Source organism: Aquila chrysaetos, chromosome 1 (genome assembly GCF_900496995.4).
Source record: "Aquila chrysaetos chrysaetos chromosome 1, bAquChr1.4, whole genome shotgun sequence".
NCBI lineage: Eukaryota > Metazoa > Chordata > Aves > Accipitriformes > Accipitridae > Aquila > Aquila chrysaetos.
Window position 1 is genome coordinate 11,662,657 of NC_044004.1, and position 19,669 is coordinate 11,682,325.

General features: G+C 38.7%; 2 long non-coding RNA genes across 2 annotated transcripts; both read right to left on the minus strand.

The window, feature by feature from the left end:
- Positions 1-1,052: 1,052 nt before the first annotated feature.
- Positions 1,053-4,717, minus strand: LOC121233465. Its single transcript, XR_005932935.1, has 3 exons — positions 3,894-4,717; positions 3,575-3,791; positions 1,053-2,445 (listed from the first exon to the last, which is right to left on the minus strand). It is a non-coding gene; the product is annotated as an uncharacterized LOC121233465 (long non-coding RNA).
- A 5,432-nt stretch (positions 4,718-10,149) lies between these two features.
- LOC115346154 lies at positions 10,150-15,085 on the minus strand. Its single transcript, XR_003925045.1, has 2 exons — positions 14,277-15,085; positions 10,150-11,234 (listed from the first exon to the last, which is right to left on the minus strand). It is a non-coding gene; the product is annotated as an uncharacterized LOC115346154 (long non-coding RNA).
- Positions 15,086-19,669: the final 4,584 nt, after the last annotated feature.

Here is a 19,669-nt window from a genome sequence, read left to right on the forward strand (position 1 = left end):
CATCTTGGAAAGATCCTGGAAATCACCAATGAGCAAAGCTGAGCATTTTTTTGCCAAGTGGATCCCATCCTAACTGCAGCTGTGAGTGAAATGTTTTAAATATCGAAATATTTAGAGACTAGACTTTATGGCCTAGTTTTCCAGGTATAGGCCCCTTTAAGTCTCATTTTAATTAACAAGAGGTGCTTGAATACACTGGTAAAAATAATTACTGCTTCTTCTTTATTCCACTGAAGCAAATAGATTTTCTGTAGGCTTAGAACCTAGCCCCATGATTCTTTTACAGTGAACAGAAGAATCTACAACAGACATAGGTCATGCTGACTACAGCCCTGAGAACAACACTATTTCTTAGTGATTTCTTTTATCCTCTAAAAAAAATAAATTTAAGTCCTAGTCCACTAGCCAAATGTTTGATCTGGCCAGAATAATACTACAGTAGTTGAATAAATGACCCATAAATTTTCAGTAATTTACACTCGGTTTATGTTTAAAAGCCCTCATATAAAAATTCATTACCCCATAACTTTTCTGCAGTATGTGCATTAATGTAAGGAGAGCTCTAGCCAAGTAAAATACAGTTATGTGGTTTTTATTATTCCCCTTCAAATAACCAGGCACAACTTTCAGCCCTGATGTAAGAGGGCATATCTTAATCGCAGTCATTAGGGTCTGTCTTTAGCTCTTGATGTTGAAAGCTAGAAAGATGAAACCTGTTAGATGAAAGAGAATGTCAGTGTTTGATGTATAACCCTCCTTCTCACTCCCATTCCTTGACCATAAAACTTACATCCACGGAAAATTGGAACATTTTTCTAGCACTATAATCAAGTTTTTATTCCCCAAGCTTTCACTTAAGAAATTATGAGGTTAATTTGTATTTACTCTTAATCAATATGTTAATTACTCTACAGTCTTTATGTGTCTAACAGAATTAATAAGAAAAAAAGAAAATACATCTCTCAACTTCTTTATTTTCTGTACACTAAACATCTACAAAAGCTGTGTAAATGAAATCGAAGACAGAATCTTCTTAGAAGTGTTGGTTAATGTGCAGAGGCCTGAAGTGAGGTCAGAAAATCTATTCTGTGATTATTTATATATAATAACATACTTATATATTTCTCTGGATGAGATTTTAGACCAACGTGCACAGTGACCCAGCAAAATAAAGTCTAAATCACAAGTCATCATTATAAATGAGGACACAGCTTCAGTAATGGTTCCATTTACTGCATCCATTTCTACTGAAGAAGAGAAAAACATTCATGTTGACAATCAGTTACACAATCACCTAAATGTAAGCTGTCAAATTCACATCTTTTAGGAACATACTTCAGCAGAAGGAGGAGCATAAATCAGCTTTATAATTGATTTGCTATGTATTGCAAATGACAACAAACATACACAGGATCAGTCATCGTGTCTCAGCTGCAGATCCAATTAAGTAGGCTCATCACTCTGTTTCCAAATACATGATGAACATATCTGACTGTTTTCTTATTCTCTCACCTTCTGTGGCTCAGTGGGTAACTGTTTAATACAAAGTAGAATAGCTCTAAAACATGACCTTCAGACAAAGAATGCTTCATCTCCTTCCTCCAAAGTGGAAGCAGATGTGGGTTCAAATCCTTCTTTCGAATCAGTCAGTCCAGGAAGAAGCTGGACCCAGGCTTACTACACTTCTAGGAAGTTCTCCAAGTGAAGGGTTAATAGCTATTCTAAGAGACCTTTACTTTTTACAGAAGGAAAACCAAGACTTAATCAGGAGAACTTAACCAGAACTTTGGCCAAGCTAAAATGTGAATGAATCTATTGGTTTCTGCCCGGTTGTCTTAAGTGCTTTTAAACAGCACTCCATCTGCTCTAAGTTAATTCAGTTGGCTTTGAGGCTACACCTATAATAATAAAATATAATTTAAAGACAGACCAAGGTTGCCATGATTGCCCATATTGCTAAATTGTTGGCTCCTCTAGTACAGCTTTGTCTTACGCTAACTACTGATCTCCCAGACAATGTCCAGGCTGGGAAATAGATGAGACCACTGTGGGAAGGGGAAAAAGCCAGATGCAAACTGCCATGCAATTTGCCATCAAAGCCACAACCCAGGCCCTGGCACACTTGTTTACTAGAATAGGCATAGCCAGCCTGTCTTTCCTTGGGAATTTTACACTGTGCCACACCCTCTTTACCAGGCAACAGGCGATCTAGAAGATCAGCGCTGCAAAAGATAAGTATCTGTGGCAAAACAGTCTTTACTTTCTCTGTGTCTTCCTTCACTCTATGTACAATGGGATAAACTTCAATTCTTTTTCCCTTTATTCATATAAACAAGCAGAACGTACACTGTGACACATACCCATCATCTGGCAATAGCCCAGTTACGCACAAAATCAGGTGAAAAATTCATCTCAGGAATCTTGGAACACATATTATCTTGAAGCCTTAAAAAGACAAGAGATGTGAACTACACTTACCATTTGCCCTAGATGCAAGGAAAAGTCCTTGATGAGTGACTATGCAAAAGAACAAAGTGGTCAAATAACATGATGCTTTTATGTTGGCCTTTTGAAGGATTGCACGTAAAAATATTTTTGATAGATAAAACAAGTACTATTGATCACAACAGAAAAAGAAATGAGCCCTTTGCATCCAGGGACATTTGCTAGTGGTGTTACCTTGGTTTAGAAAAAAGAATATACACATATGGGGAAGACAGGTTCACTGAGAACACGCCAACAAGATGAAATTAAAGCAGCAAAAGAGTAGGAAGCTTTCAACAAATCACAAAGTGAGAAAAGGCAGCACCTCCTCATCTGTGAGGTTGCCATCTGGGGAAATTTTTTATCCTGTTCTTTTGCCTTTTTTTAAAGCAACAAAAGATTTTGAAATACTCACTGAAAAAGTAAACAGACAATAATCACCCTCCTTGCAAAATGCAAGCAGTGCTTGCAGAAGCATTGCCCAGGACTCTCCCTCCTGAGGGAGGTTCCCGAAGGTGAGGGACCAGTTTCTGAGGAAGGGACATATGCTATGGGGCAGCTCTGGGCTATTTCTAGGATAGTGCAATTTGTGCTCCTGAGCAGCGCTCGAGGGCACAAAGCTGCTCTTGTTTCACAAGTTGTTCTGCATATCACTGTGAGGCATTCCTTCTGATAGTCTAGTCCTAAACCATGAGCTGAAGTTCAGCTCAATGCCCTTGTTCACCTCATCTAATGTAAACACTGCTGGGAAAGGGGAGGGAGGAAGGGCGGGCATGGCAGGTCAGGTGTAGTAGTAGTTCCTGTCCTCTGCAGTGACAAAATGGTCCCAGCAAGAAGATGAAAGTTGGAATGAAACTTAATGAGCAGTGAGGCTTTTTTTTTTTTTTTTTAAGTTTTAAACACTCTTTTGTGAGCCTTCTTACAAGTAGATCTAAAATAGAGCAAATCAAATTTAGTTTTTGTGGGGGAAAAAAGAACTGCAGATGATTTCCTTTCTAACTCCTCAGAGGTAAAACACAATGAAAAGTAACTGTACATTTTTAATACAAAGTAGAAAAACTCCAAGAAGAAAGAGTGTGAGAAAGGATACCTGTAGAGAGATGACTCAGTCACGCCACTTCCTGAACAAAGCAGATTTCGGTTCAAGTTTCTGCTCCAAACTGGGCATACCAGGTCAGGTCACCCATGTACCCAAAAGGTGCTCTAGCCAGAAAGCCGGTGCCTCCCCCTTGAGTAAATGCCTTTCCTGCTAACTATGCAGTGAAATCTTGGCTACCTCGAAGTCCATGGCAATCCTTTCACTGAAACTGAGTAACGATAGTGATGCAGTGTTACTAGACACATATAAACTACCATTACATTAGGCTTATGAACAGATGTTGGGTGTTTAGCAATTTTTAAAACTGTACCTTTAATTTAGGTGCTAAGTATCACAAAATCTTCTTAGCACAATTATTTTTCATCTCTTCTGCTAATTCCTGACTTTTTCCTTCAGTTACTGAAAAACAGTCTGCCTATTTTTGGTATTGTGATGTCCAGAATTGAAAACAGAATTTCTCTGGTCCCCAGAAGTCTTCTTACTCCAAGGTTAAATATCCTCATATCTTACTACTGGACACATATAAAAAGATCTTTCTTCCTATAATTCACTGTCCACTCCATTTTTTTAGAGAGGCTGAACAGTTTTATGGTTAAAATTCATATCAGGACTAAAGTAACATGAATTCTTCTTCTGATGTGCTGGAGAGGACCTTTATGTGCTTTAGTCTGGAAGAAGTACCATGGCTTCACTTGATGAATGCCTCTTGGAACAGCTTGTCTGGTTTAAGCCAGAAAATTGCTTCTCTTGAGAATGCTCTGCTCTCTGAAGAATACATCTACATGTATGCCAGCTTCTCAACTATAAAATCTGTAAAATAATGCAATGGTGTTATAACACAATGTATTATGAGGATAAGTTCTCTACTGTTTTGGAGCTGCATGAGTACTGATATGAAAATCATTATAGAAATCTAATCACAAAATAACTAAACTTGTTACTTTGCCAATCAGTGTTTAGTGTAAAATTTCTCCCTACCACTGAGTTTTGCGTTGTTTGGACTATTTATTTTTCCTCTTGCATTCAACCATATGGAATCAACTCTTCGCTATCTTCTGCAGGTATTCTGAATTGCTCTCATTTTCCTGTTTGACTTATTTCTCCATCTCTTGCAAAACTCTTTCAAATTTCATGATATCTGCAAATATCATTAATGTGGCATTTATTTGTAAAAAATGCAGAAGAACATGTCTTTGAAGAGGGACACATAAAGTAATAGCTTTCAGTGAAAACAATGAATCTATTTGCAATATATCACTGACCAAAATTATTTGTGGCACTGCATAGGAATACTGGACATAAATTGTTGATAAGAACACCACAATCAGGTAGATTACACAGGCCCATTTCTTACCTGGCAAAATCTGATTCAGTGGGTTTAAGCCAAGGATAAACCTTATCTAGCACATCTTTGCTGACGTACACTGAAATTGTGGGGTCATACATTAACCATCTGTTGAAATGATTTCATGACATAAGAATATCCAAAGCTTTTAACGAGTAAAACATTAATTTTATCAGCACATATGTTCAAAGAATTTAAGGCCAGAAACTTTGTAAATATTGAAAGCACATATGAATCTCAGATGCCAAACTAAGCAGTGCAAATCTTTATTTTGAAGTGGACTTTGAAGGGCCTCTGTCTTGTATCATAAAATGGTAAGGCAAAACTAAGAGCACAAAACAAAACTAGTTTCAAAAGTCTGTATGAAACTTTACATGTGACCCCAAAATATTATTTTAGATTTCTGATTCATGAAGTTTATTATTCATGTATAATTTGTGTTGTCATCTGACTTCATAATGCAAGTTGAAGACATAAGGAAACAAAATCAATTTTGTTTCAAAGTAAATTAGAGACAAAGATTATTTTACTTCTTTTCCATAGGCCTACCCTACTTGCAGAACTATATTTGCATAGTGCTGATTTTTCTCTCCTGTTGTTAACTGGGTAAACATAATATAGTAACTGGGCTCATTTTGTGATGAAATAGCCCAAAAATGTAAACTAGAATCTGTTCACAAAGCTGTACTGATCTTCGTGGATCGTGCATGTATTTGACCTTTTTAGATATTTGTGACATCCTATCATCTCCCTCTACACAATTAGCACTGAAGCAATTCTAGATGCAATATCATATGACGGCAACTAAATAAGATCAAACATTCAAAAAGTAATAGTGCACATGGATACCATGATAGCCCTTACAACATATTCAGTGCTACAGAGCAAGATTCTGAGAAAAAATAGCTTGTTCTGACTCTGATACTGCTGCTCATGTCCTCTGCTTGATGTCTTTTCTTTTTTTAAGTACTGGATTATCAATGCTTCAGGTTAAAAAAAATGTTACTTTTAATTATTTTCACAGCTATTTCAATTATGATCAAACAGGATAGAAGTGAGTTTAATTGCTTTAATGCTTCAAGTTTTAGAAGATTAGCTCTGGAAGCATCTAAATGCACATCCTTCCCTGCTTTCTCCTTGTTCCCTGTGAAGAGGGAGTTATCTGCCAGCCTAGCCCAGCAATAAATTAAGGTACCCCCCTACTGTCACAACAGTTCTGAAGATTGCTTCCCTGCCACGCTGCTCCAGAAAGAGAGTAAGCAGGTGTATATATAACCTTCCATTAAGTGTATTACAAAGCACCACCTGTGTGTACCTTAGGGATGATGTTCAGCAATCAGATAGCATGATTCCTCAGCTCAGGCAGGACTGCCTATAGTCTTAGAGGGGCGAGGTTGTCCGAGAAGTGAGTTTACCCACCCTTAGGATTTTTTCTTCTTTTCCACATTGGGCAGAAAGTTCAGAATTTACACATTTTCTCCAACTAATCACCTGACACCATTTCGAGACATTCAGAATATTTCATATTTGGTCTATCCAAAACATTATCATAAATATGTCTGGGGTGAAATGAATCACGCTTTTGAAAAAAAGTAAAATAAATCAAGGAACTGATTTTGGAAATCAAGTAAGTGAAACAGGATATTTTGATAAATCATGAAAAGGTGTATATTTTTTTCAAGTGGGAAAAGGTTGTTCTTGAAGAATTTCCCACAGTTTTGATGAACCGAGACTTTACAATGGGAGAGTAAGAAGTTCAAAGAACATTTTCTAGTATCCCCGGTAGCAGGATCTTATCCTATATTTCCCTGCACAAGCATACAATTTAGGTAACTCTTTACTTTTGATTCTTGTGCTCTATTTAAAACCAAACTTTGGTTGCCAAAACTTCTCCTATCACTTCGAAAGCAAAAGTTACATTAATTCTTAAATTCAGAACTGATGGAAAAATCTCTTTATCTGAAGTATAACTGGTAGCACAGTGTGGCAAGGGTCTCCATTTCATTTTGATTATGCGCCCCCAACTTCACGCTGTTTCTAAATAAAATGGCAATTCTCCAGAGAAGTGTCATAGCTTAATTGTCACTTTTCTCCTGAACTGTGATAAAGTAATGTAATTAATGCAGCAGCAAGAAAAGTGCTTCTCCTCCAGGAGAAAAATTCATAAGTTCCCTTGTGTTGTCCTAGCAACTTTGCAGAGTTGACATAGATTCTTCTCTTTGAAGGTGGAGTAGGTACATGTCAGTTCTGAAACAGTGGTGTTATCTGTCATCAAATTAACTTGAGCACTGAATAGAATAAAATACTGTTTTTGCAATTTGACTTAAAAAAAAAAAAAAAGTCCTTCATGCTAAAATAGATAATCAAGCAGATGAACTTGGGCCCAATTCAAAGTTTGCTGAAGTAAATAGAAACAGGCTTATCCATGTCAACAAATTTTAGCTGAAAGAACAGATTTTTAAAGATATCTAGACAGCCAAATCCCTTCATAAGCCCCTCAATTTACAAGACAATTGTCAACATACTTCATAAACTTTGGTCCTGCATCACTAATGAGAAAACAAACATAATTATTGGCATACAGAAATATGTCTGCCTGTTTCTGGAGATCATATAGCAACACAGAAGATAAAGTAAAACGTACAGTGGTATTGCATAGCACTGACTTTGACCATTCCTCTTTCTCTACTATGGGTTTTTCTTAGGGTGAGGCTGTTAAGAGTTGTCTGTCTTGGACAACACCATTTCCTGATGCAAGCATGACAGCTTCATACACATGCCCATACCCTGGCATTCAAAGTACACAGCCCGCCACCATCAGAGCTTTCTTCTTGTTCTGGTGGACAGAGGTGACCTGCTCGCAGTTGGTCCTCTTCCTGCTGGGAAGCCTCCACCAAGAGTTTTAGCCAGATTAATTTTGTGTTAACGTCAAATGAAGCCTGTGGCTCCATATTCTACCCATAGTTTCATTTTCCCTTCCCAGATTTGCAAGAGCTCTGGGTGCATCTTGCCAATGCATGCTTCTGCCATGCTGTTCCTTTGCCTTTTCTAGTATTTTGTTTATTTTAAGGATTTCCCTTTGGTCCTCTTTTTTCCTTGATAAGGCACCAAATCTCTTGGCTTAGATAACTCCTCCTCCACCTGAGAGACAGCTGCAGCTTGAATCCAGTCGTCTCTGGGGACTGTCCATTCCCCTGCAGTTCCAGGCTGCCTCTCACCTGCCTCTGACGATGCCTCAGAAGGGCTCTGATTTGAATTTCTCCCTGCTGTCTCTTTAGTTTTGAGTTGTAAGCTGTTGATTTTCACTGTCCTTTTCTGGTTAAAACAGATACAGTTTTATTTTCTGCCAATATAAAGACTGAGGTTGCCACTCTTACCAGATGCTCAGTCTATCCTTGAATCAAGGACAAATGCTCTAAATTTCAATTATATGCAGGTTGATTTGACTTTGAAGGGGCATGAAAATACGGACAAAACCAATAATTATATCACCCTCTTGCTCCATGTTTTATCATCTTGCTTTTACCAGTCATTTGCTGTAAACTATATGTAATGTTGTTTATTTACACAAGACAAAGGATTTCATTTAGAGGAGGAGATGCTTTGGTTAAGCTGGTATTAAGCAACGCGTTAACTATTAACTAATAGTAGTTCAGTTCATTTTTTTTTTCTTCCATTGAAAACAGTATTAAAATAAAAAAAGGTCTCATATGACAAAAATTTCTCCAGATTAGCCTTTTTCAATGATAAAATATTTTGATCACATGTTCAAAATTTTTCTTACACGTCAATGACATGCTACACCTACCTGAGAAGATATCTGCCTCTGCTGTATGTTTTTAACAAATTCAGAAGATCACTAATTGGCGCACATACCTTCAAGAAAGGCAAGTAGGACAGTCAGCATGACTACAAGCCAATTACTCTAACATGGGCAAATTCTCAATTAAATCCTGTATCAGTTTATCAATTAAAAAATAAGTGCTGGAATATAATTACAGCCAGTGATGATGATTTAACAGAAAGCAGATCTTACTGACCAAATCTTATTTAATTATTTGATGAGGTCAAAATTTTCTGTAAAAAAAGGTAACTGTGAGGATATATTTAGACTTTTATAAGGCATTTGACTTATGCATAAGCATATGAAAATCTGATCTAAAAATTAACACTATACATTATTAATAAAGCACACATTAAGTGAAATAAAAAATGGCCCACGAATCTCTAGAAATAGTCACGAAAGGGAAAATACCATGGAACCCAAGTAATTTCAATACGATTCCTCAGGGTTGGCACTGGACTTCAGAATATATAACATTTTCATAAATGATTTTGAAATAAGGCTAATGCAATCTTAAAAAGAATTACAGCTGACAAAAACAGGAGGAATGATAAAGAGAAAAGATGAACAGTTTTATAGAATGTTCTGAAGTAATTCAGCATCTGAAACAATTAAGCCCACAAAATACTTCCATAAAATCACATTCACATTATACATCAGAAATGTGCAAATCATACCTACAGAATGGAGGGTGTATTGGCAAAGCAGTAACTTAAAATTAATCTAGAGTTAAAATGGACAAACATGATAAACGGAATTATTTCATCATTAGTCTCTCAGTGCTATGAAGACACAAGGAATGCTAGTATTTTCCTTCAGTATATGAACCTGGAAAAGTAAGATTTGACTTCAGTGCATTTATGGATAGCACTGAAATGGAAATGCTGCTTCCAGTTCTGGCGTCTGCATTTGGCAAACAACGGTACAAAACTGAAGAGACACAAACATGAAAGAATTAAAAGCTTGTATTGCCTACCTTCTCAAGAAGAGACCTACAAGGATGCTGAGTCAGAGCAGGATTTGTAATCAAGCAGAGGCAAACCAAGAAGCAGTGGTAGACAGGTCAAGTTGAACAAATTCAAACTGGTAACAAGACTAAGTTTCAACTGCAAGAGTGATTAAGCACCGAGACCTTCAAATCAAGACAGAATACATCTTTGGAAGAAAGTCACAGACCTTTTACAGCCCTTAGTTCTATCAATCTGTTATAGCTTAATGAGCAATCAATCAAAAGTAATAGGGAACCAGCTTGAAGCTCATTGCCATCTGAAGACTTTTCCCATTGAGCTAAGGATGACGAAAAGAAAAACTGTGACATTTACAAAGTTTTTAAACCTTTAAAGTAACACTTGAAATTGAAACGGAAGGTTCACTTTCTTCAGATCAGCCCATTCTTTTGTCTGATTTGGGGCATTTATTTGCAAAGAGCGTTAAGCAAAGACAACAGTCAGACCACAGCATGTGACATACAGCCTCTACTCCGTGTACACCAGAAATAGACATATCAGGCCAGGTCCTTTTGGCTCAGTCTCACAGGAAAAGATGCAATTCCCAAAATCAGGGTTTTGTCAGACATGATTTTCACACAACCTAGAAGCATGAACATATTCCTCAAATTGTTGCAAGAATTTGCAAAAAGGTTTTGTGATGTTGTTCAAGTGGCTTGGAAAAGGCTTTCCAGGTAAGTAAGTGTGATAGACGCTGTAAGAAGTTTTTAAATGTGGATAGGGTCTATTAATTCAACCAATTAATCCAACTCAGTTAACTGCTTCTTGCTTCCATAAGGCCCAGATTACATCAGAAACAGCCCACATCTGATGTTTAACTTGCATGTTAAAAAGTGCAGGAGTAAAATCTCTTCTCAGCATCCCATTTTGGGCTATTCAATTGCTACAGTGATCTGTTAATTCCACGGAAGGATCTAAGGAGGACCATCGTAAGGAGCCAGTAAGGGTGAAAATCCAGTCTCTCCCTTCAAAAGATAACATTTCCTAGACCTACCCAGTGTTAGGAGAAATCAACCAAAGCTCACATATCTTGTCACTAGAATATAGCTCCAACAGCGTTAGGCTATTAGAAATGAGTCACTGACAAATCCAAAGAGCAATATGTAGGCTTGGGGGAAGAAAAGAGCAACGAAAAATTAATCATGGTATTAAATCAGCTCAGCTGAGGAACCACACAAGCAGACTAGTGTAAAACCTTGCTAAGAAAGCCATCCATCATGAATGCAGGGTGGCGGTACCCAGTCTTGCTTCCCTGACTGTCGTGAGTTTTGATAAATGACAGACAGCAGCCTCATAGTCACTGCACCAGCACCCTCAGGTGAATCCCAACCACCCCCACAGATTTTAAGAAAAGCAGCCTTTCTGAGTAGTCTCTAACCTGTTGCTCCCCCCTGTTGGTTGCCATCTCCTTCCCAAACTGCAGCAGTACATGCAGAAGTCTGGGCGCAAGCTTGCCTATGAACAGTGAGGAAAAAAAGGTCTTGAGAATTTCAGTTTTCTCCCCATTGTCTATCACTAGGCTCTCGTTCACCGACACATTTTTTCCTAAACTTCCTTTGGTAGCTAGCACATTTTTGGAATCCATTCTTATCATCTTCAATGTTCCCTGCTAATTTTAGCTGCAGCTGGGCTTTGTCATTTATAATTTTGTCCCTAAGTACCCAAGCAATGCTTTTACATTCTTCCTTCATTGCTTTTCTTTATTGCTGTCACCTTTTCCGAGATCAACCCTTGGAGAAACCCTTCTTCATCCCACTGATCCAGCCTCCGATAAAAATTAAAAAGATAGGTACATAAGGGATGTTGAAACAACATGGTGGTGAGGGTGAATATGATAGAAATATGCAGACAGACATGAATACACAGACAAAAAAAGAATCTTGCCTTTGCTGTTTTTCTAAATAGCCCTCTCAAGTCACCTTTACACATCACTAAGAGGTTAGCTGCAGGAGCACAGATTTTGCACAGAATTCAAATTGGGAAAAAGTATGATTGCCAGGCTCATTGAGAAGCTGTGTCCATCTGCTTCAGTATCCTCCATCTGACAAGGGGTAACGAGATGTTTCAAAGACAAGCGCATTAAGGGCAACTATAGGACAACATGCTCTCTGAGAAACCAGCTTCCTCCCTTCAGATATATAAAGGCTGTCTTATGTCCTGAAGCATGTAGCTTTTTGTCCTTTTTTTTTTACTAAAGACTTTTTTATTTTAATCTCCTCTAATATGTCAGAAGATTTTCTCATTATCTATTACCCTTTTTTGATCCTGTTAAGCTTCTGGCGGCAATGGTATCAAGAGGCAGTAGGGTTCAGAGGTTAATTGTGCCTTGTATTTAAAAGGTACTTCCTTTTTTTCCATTTTAACGGTGTTCATTTTTAAATAATGCTAAAATAGAAACTGAAAAAAATCTATAGCTCAGTTTAAAATAAAAATGAAAGAAAAGAGAGAGAGTTAAATTATGACACTCAAATAATTCTTTCCTGTAAGCCTTGGGGAAAACTTGATGGCACTGAGAAGTTAATGTAAATTGCCACTGTTAAGGTTAGATTAGAAAGAAAATTTAAAAAATAACTCTTTTAATCAGCTCCTCAGCTGGTGTGAATCAGCTTAGCTCTCTGGGAGTTATTGAGCCTGAACTGATTTATATCACCTGAAGATCATGCCCTTTGATCTTTAAATATCTAATAATTTTTATGGATCTCCTGCGCCTTCTTTTAATGTATGCACATCTTTCTTAAGTCATGGTGTACAGAACCAGACCTACTTCACTTGTGGTCTCACCTCCTGCTTCCTATGCATCATCTTCCCATTCATAAATCCCAGAATTAGATTTATCCCTCTTTTGCAGAAAACACCATTGATCCCTATTCAGTTTGTGATCCATTACAATATTATCACCCAGTCAGTAACTCCCCATGTTGTATTAATAATGCCCCCTCCCTGCCTACAAACACACATCTCTCCCCATGTATTTAGCACTTGAACTTACTGGATTTCATCTCACTGATTTCAAACCACTTATGCAATTAATCAAGATAATTTTGAATTATAATTGTGTCTTTCATTCTTCCTCCAGGAACTGCCTCCTGCCAGCCAGGGACTGTCCTTTCTAGCTACAAACTCAGTTCCGCATCAGAATAATTTCATTCAAGGAACGTAACAAGTAGCACAACACTGGCATATTGCTGAATACAGCCACCTTGGGACTCACTATACCAAAGCTCACAATCAAAGATTTTAAGATTTAGTTTTCTCTTTCATAATATACATACCACTGCACTGTGTATTATAAACCCACCTACATAATACATTTTAGTACTAAAAATGTATTAATCCTGCTTCTAACCTGAAGAATTCACACACACAGTAATTCTAACCATCTCATGAAAAAGTGCACATTTAACTGGTCATTCACCCATTTTTGCTCGTCCCTACCTTAGCATAGTCTGAAAGCGTAATAAGCATAACCTTTATTCTATAAAAAATTACAGATAAGGATTCTAAAACTAGCACCTTGAGCATAAGGACTTTCAATGCATCCTTCAGGCTTAATGTGTCTTTAGAGGTTGTATTTCAACCAGCTAGGAACAAACTTCATGCTACTTTCATCTACATGGTCTTAATTCATTAGTCTAAGCATAAGTATCTTCTGCCATTTGAGACATCCTAGGACAGGTGATATATTCACACAAGATATGATAAAGGACCTGAGGGAGGCCCTATATTCCCCTGAGCCAGAAGCTGGAGACCTGGTGAGATACCAGGAGATGAGATGAGACCACAGTATCTTAAATGGAACTTCAAGTTTAGGCAACCGATTGTTCTGTATATATTTCCCTGTCTTATTATAAACGTGTAATGTGTCAGTGCTTGCTTATATATAAGCCTGGATTCATGTGAAGGATGCTTCCATATGGAGGAAGACTGTATTGCAACTATACTCTTCTTTTCTGAAAGACACAGTTTTATGCCTCCCATCTACATTTGCTTTTGACAGTTAATGAGTCAAAGGAGAATTTTTCAAAGCTGCTTGACTTATGCTAAAAAAAGTCTTAAAAAGAACTGAGCACACATAGATCTCATCTCTGCCTGCAAACCTTCCACTCGTTAGGGGAAAATGCTGAAATGGTTGACATATTCAGTAACAAAAAGTGCAGCCTATTTTCAGTGTCAGCCAGCCAGCAACCAGAACTACTCCTGCGGACATACACTGTGCAATGCAGGCAGTAATTATTTCTTTCAGGAAGATCCAAGGAATACAAGTGCAGTTCTGCTTTTCATCCTCTTTAGCAGCCTTCGGTTGTGCTCACCTACACACAAGAGATCTATTTTATCTCCCTTTCTCTTCAACATCCACTTGGAGGAGGAAACACAACCTATAGGTTTCTCTGCCAAGAACGTACAGCTGATTCCCCATTTTACTGTCCACAGATGTAGACATTGCTACCTGTAAAATGTCACAATGTTTGGCAGAAATTAGTTCCTGTGCAAACTTACCCTGACCCTACCTGAAGGTTTAACAATGATCCACAGAGGAAAGTACTTCAAAGAACTAGCTGAGGCATAACCTGTTCATCAGAAACACGTCTCCTATTCATCAAAATGGTGTGAAGCTGCCAGACTCTGCTCCATCGCTGATTAAACATTGACAATCATCATTTCTGGAGGAAACACACATAAAAAGCCATTTACCATTAAGTGCACACATTTAAGAATAGTATTTCCAGCCAAAGCTGATTGCCTGTTGACAAAATTACAAAATATCTCTGGATTTTACAAAATTAAGCCCATAATCTACTGAAGTGCAGAGGTGGAGTGCTGTGATAGATAAGTAATGGCAGCAAAGGTGTTCAAAGGAATCTGAACCTACATCAAGGTTTGATCCTGTATTTCAAAGAAGTTAACAGAAAATAGCTCATTGCCTTTGTAGGGCCTTAATAAAGGGTCCTCTTCTGGATCCAGAGAAGAAAAGAGGTGATTTTCCCTTTTTCCATAACACTAGAATCTGTCTGTAAACAAATGAGGCATGGGAGCAGTGGGGCTTCCCGTCCAGCTGCAGAGGTACCTCTGTCCTGTGGTCAAAGTAATGACCAAGGGGCAGATTCCAACCATGATGCACTGAAGTATGGCTGCATGAACCTGTCTCCAGGTTGACAGTGATGTGATAGATCAGCACTGGAACTTTTTTTCATGACCATCAAGTGCCATTTATACTGGCTTAGTACATTTCTTCTTATGTCTTTCAAGCCTTGACAGGCTTGAGAGGTGGGCCCACACAAACCTCATGAAGTTCACCGAGGCCAAGTGCAAGGTCCTACGCATGGGTCAGGGCAATCCCAAGCACAAATACAGGCTGGGCGATGAGTGGATGGAGAGCAGCCCTGCGGGGGACTTGGGGGTGTTGGTTGATGAGAAGCTCAACATGACCCAGCAATGTGCACTTGTAGCCCAGAAAGCCAACCATATCCTGGGCTGCATCAAAAGTGTTACCAGCAGGTCAAGGGAGTTGATTCTCCCCCTCTACTCTGCTCTCATGAGACCCCACCTGGAGTACTGCATTCAGCTCTGGGGCCCCCAGCAGAAGAAGGACATGGACCTGTTGGAGTGAGTCCAGAGGAGGGCCACAAAGATGATCAGAGGGCTGGAGCACCTCTCCTATGAAGACAGGCTGAGAGAGTTGGGGTTGTTCAGCCTGGAGAAAAGGCTCCAGGGAGACCTTGTAGCAGCCTTCCAGTACCTAAAGGGGGCCTACAAGAAAGCCAGAGAGGAACTTTTTTCAAGGGCATGTAGTGATAGGACAAGGGGTAATGGCTTTAAACTGAAAGAGGGTAAATTTAAATATAAGGAAGAAGTTCTTTACTCTGAGGGTGGTCAGGCACTAGAACTGGTTGCCCAGAGAGGCTGTGGATGCCCCATCCCTGGAAGTATTCAAGGCCAGGTTGGATGGGGCTTTGAGCAATCTGGTCTAGTGGAAAATGTCCCTGCCCATGGCAGGGGGGCTGGAACTAGGTGATCTTTAAGGTCCCTTCCAACCCAAACCATTCTATGATTAAAGTTAGAATCTCTCTACTCAGAAGTCACTCGTTTGCTGAATTGCTGTTCATGGAAGATCCTTCTCCAGTTGCCCAGGAGAGTGACTGCTACTGCTTGGTTGGCTGTTCTTATGGTAGCCAACATCAACATCACCCATTTTCTTTCACTCTCATCATCACATTAATGCTTCCTAATCTCTTTATGACCCTTTTCAAAGCCTTAGCAGCAATACAATATGACACACTATCATCAAAGAAAGAAACAAACCATGGTAGTACAAACTGAAGGAACTCCCTATATAAATCCAAAAAATAACTATTTTCTGAAGAGAGCATCAATGTTTAAACAGAGGGAGTGTTTCAGTGACTGAGACACCACACAAATCAGCTCTGCAAGCTCCGTGTCAGATGCAAATTGATGTTAAATATCTGGTGGCAAAGAGCAAGAAAGATGACAAGCTCTCTTACGCAGTAAGTTGAGCTACCAGTAATTACATGCCTGAGACACACTTTAACAAGGTAACTTTGGCTGTGCTCAGCCAGCATCTTGCTCATCAGCCTTTCTTGCTGAACATCTGTAAGCAAACCGGCACGTCTATTATTTTTACTGAGACACTTGGGTTTAGTAGTTAGCTACTCATTTAGTTTTATACTACTCTTTTGAGGGCATAAATATATATTTAAACACCTTTTCCTATTGCAATGGTCATTTTATGTCCAAAAGCTGACTGAGCGAGAAAAAAAAAAGAAAGAGTTCACAAAGGCACTTAACTGTACCATAAAGACACTTCTTCACATAAGGACTCCTAGGAGACACTAATTTGTACCACTGTGCAGCATTTTCCTGGTTTGTTGTTTTGGCCACTACAGGTACAGAGATTCCAAGAAGCCTTTGAAAAGGAAAGATTGTGACATCTCTCTCTATTTATCAGGAAGTATCAGGACAATTCAGGACGTTATAACCTATCAGAAGAGGAGAGTTGGTCAAAAACTGCCCTTCTTTTCCCATCCACTACAAGACCTAGACCACCACAGGCATTTTTAGAAAAGAAAGCAACATTTCAGAGGAAAAAAACAAAAGGTACAACATTACTTAAATAACCAGCTTTTTAATAATAATTTGCATTTCAGCTTGCCAAGAAATGACTTGAAATAATCTAGTCTCTTTCATCTAATCAGGGCAATTACCAAAATAACACCACTTACTTGTAATATACTGCAGTTACTTCACTTAGGCAGTTATATTTATACAGAAAGAAGATCCTAGAGAGACGTAAATGCAGGTTATCTTTTCAAGGGAAAAATACAGGAATATCCTGGAAGAAGGATGCAAGAACCAATTGCCTACAATGTCTAATGAAATGCAAGGCATATGGAGAAGCAGCCCCAGGACTCACTGAACTCGGGGATACGCAGCTGCTGCTGGAGTTGCCTCTCTGCAGCTTTTTCACTTTCCCCACCTGCTGGCCATGCTGGAAAGCAGCACAGCACCAATATATTCTGTAATATGAAAACATCCTACTCAAGTGATTCTGCCCTCACACGGAGGTATTTCTGTAGGCCATTAATGAAGTTTCTCCGCATTTTTTTACTGTTAAAAGTGAGATCAGCATCTATGATGAGACATCCCAGTAAAACACAATGAAAGAAAGGGCAAAAATACCTATCATTACAGCTTTTCAAAAAACAGAAGACTTGTCTCACTTGAAAGCATTCCCTATCTGTTTAGATTCCAAACACAAGAAAGAATATGACTGCTGGGCTAAACTCAATATTTATATTCACAGCACTATCAGATCATTGCCAACAGCTGATGTGTTCACTATAGGATTTAGTTTCTGAAACAATCTGACGAAACAAACATTAAATAAAACAGAAGACAAAAAAAAAAAAAAAAAAGACCAAAGTATTATGGCCATACTGTTCCAAAATATACAGAGATAAGGATAGCAATGCCTGTACTGGATGGATTTCCTCACAATGCACCAAAGGCCAGTGAAGATACCACAGTGCTGCAGAGTAAAAGCATTCCCCTGGGAAGGCTGCACATTCAAAGAAAACAAAAAAAGCACAATGTACTCGCAAGAGACAGGCAACTTGAAAACTCTCTGTTCTCTCAATATTTTGTACCTGAGAAAAGGGCAAACAATTTTCCCTTCCTCTCTGTTCCATGTTTATTCACTGGATTAAAAACCCCTAACACGACGCCTACAATCCAAAGCAAAAAGACTCGTTTCACAGCTGTTGTATCTCTGCGTACACCCTACTCATAATATCAATCAGCAGTGAGGACAATTTCCTTAATGCTACTACAGCAGATCAATTACCAAAGTATTCAAAATTCAGGGCAGGCTTTCCAGGAGAAGATTGGTTTGATTTGGTGCACAGTGTCTGGCTAGCTGTCAGGCAAGACTGACTGGCAGCTTGAAGGAGGGTGTTTTCACAGCGCAGCCGGTGCGCTCGGCTTCAGCGGCCAACGCCTGCCCATCGAGCATGCACAGCACCACACACCTGGGAAGGGCTGGATACACAGCTTTGTGCGAAGCCACGGGGAAGCTCACCAAGAAACTAATGCAGATGGATCCACTGATCTCTAAACAAAAATTTGCCATGATGCTCCTGCCACAAAGGAATCCGAAGCTACACTCGCCCATCTAGAGCTGTTGAAACCTGTTATAATAAAATTGTAGAGGGAAGAGAGGAGCTGGGCTGCAATCACTGAGCAGATTTCACCTGGCAGCATTGTAGCACCCAGTTAGATGTGGCTTAAAGCAGTGCTTGTAAGAAGATGGTAAATGAGCACTGAAACAGTTACGTTTTTCTACCTGATAAATATGAACATTAAGTTATAATACAAACAAAACGCATAAACTCAGCAGGCCCAAATAAAGGTGTTCACTAAAAACTACTCACAACACGCAAAGCCCAGTCATGAAACCATTGCCACATAAATGCAGTGCTGCTGCAGCAGGCTTCTGCAAGAGGAAATGCGCCAACACCCTGGAGGAAAATCTTAAGATTCTACTCACAGGTCCAGCACGATACAATAGCAGAAAAGGTGACTGTGAAAAGTATTCATTGCAGTAACACGTCGGCACTACACTCTGGGTGAATTCCCAATTAATTGCAATTTCTCTATGAAAATACTCTTTCAGTTATATAAACAGAAGTTACCAGCCATAACAAAACATAACATCTGACTTCAGTTGATGCCAAACGTTTAGACACTTTAGTGGACACCTGTCTCAATATTTGTTTTAGCTGTCACTTAGTAGGACTGTTCCAGATTTTATATTTCATCTCTGTTGATTCTGAAATATTTGTCATTATGATGCCCCAAGCAAAACTATTGATTGCTCACTCTTGCCTACTTTATATAGCTAAAGCTAGATTCTAGCTCATAAAAACATGCTAAGATCACCAAAGATAGTTAATTATCATTTAAAACTTTGAATCTGAACAAACAAGCCCCAGAACCCAGACTAATTGTATTAGAAAGCATACCTAGAGACCTATATTGCTGTCAGACAAGCTGTTAAGACTTCCTCTAGGAACTGCTCTAAATCTGGGCTAATAATTTATAACATGAAGTAGTAGCAGTAATACTGTAAACAGACAATCCAAATAATACATCCATGAAAATTTTCCTGGTCTGAAATGTGCCAGAAAATAGACTGTTCTGAAGCTATATAGAGATATTCCACAAGTAAAAATATTCTATTGTCATTTTTTTTTTCCAGTTTTAGGGATCTGATGAAAAGCTAAAATTCAGTCCTGTACTGATGTTAAAGGGAGAATGTAAACATAGATTTTTTTGTTTGTTTTTATTTTAGAGTATTTCTATAGATTTAATGAAAC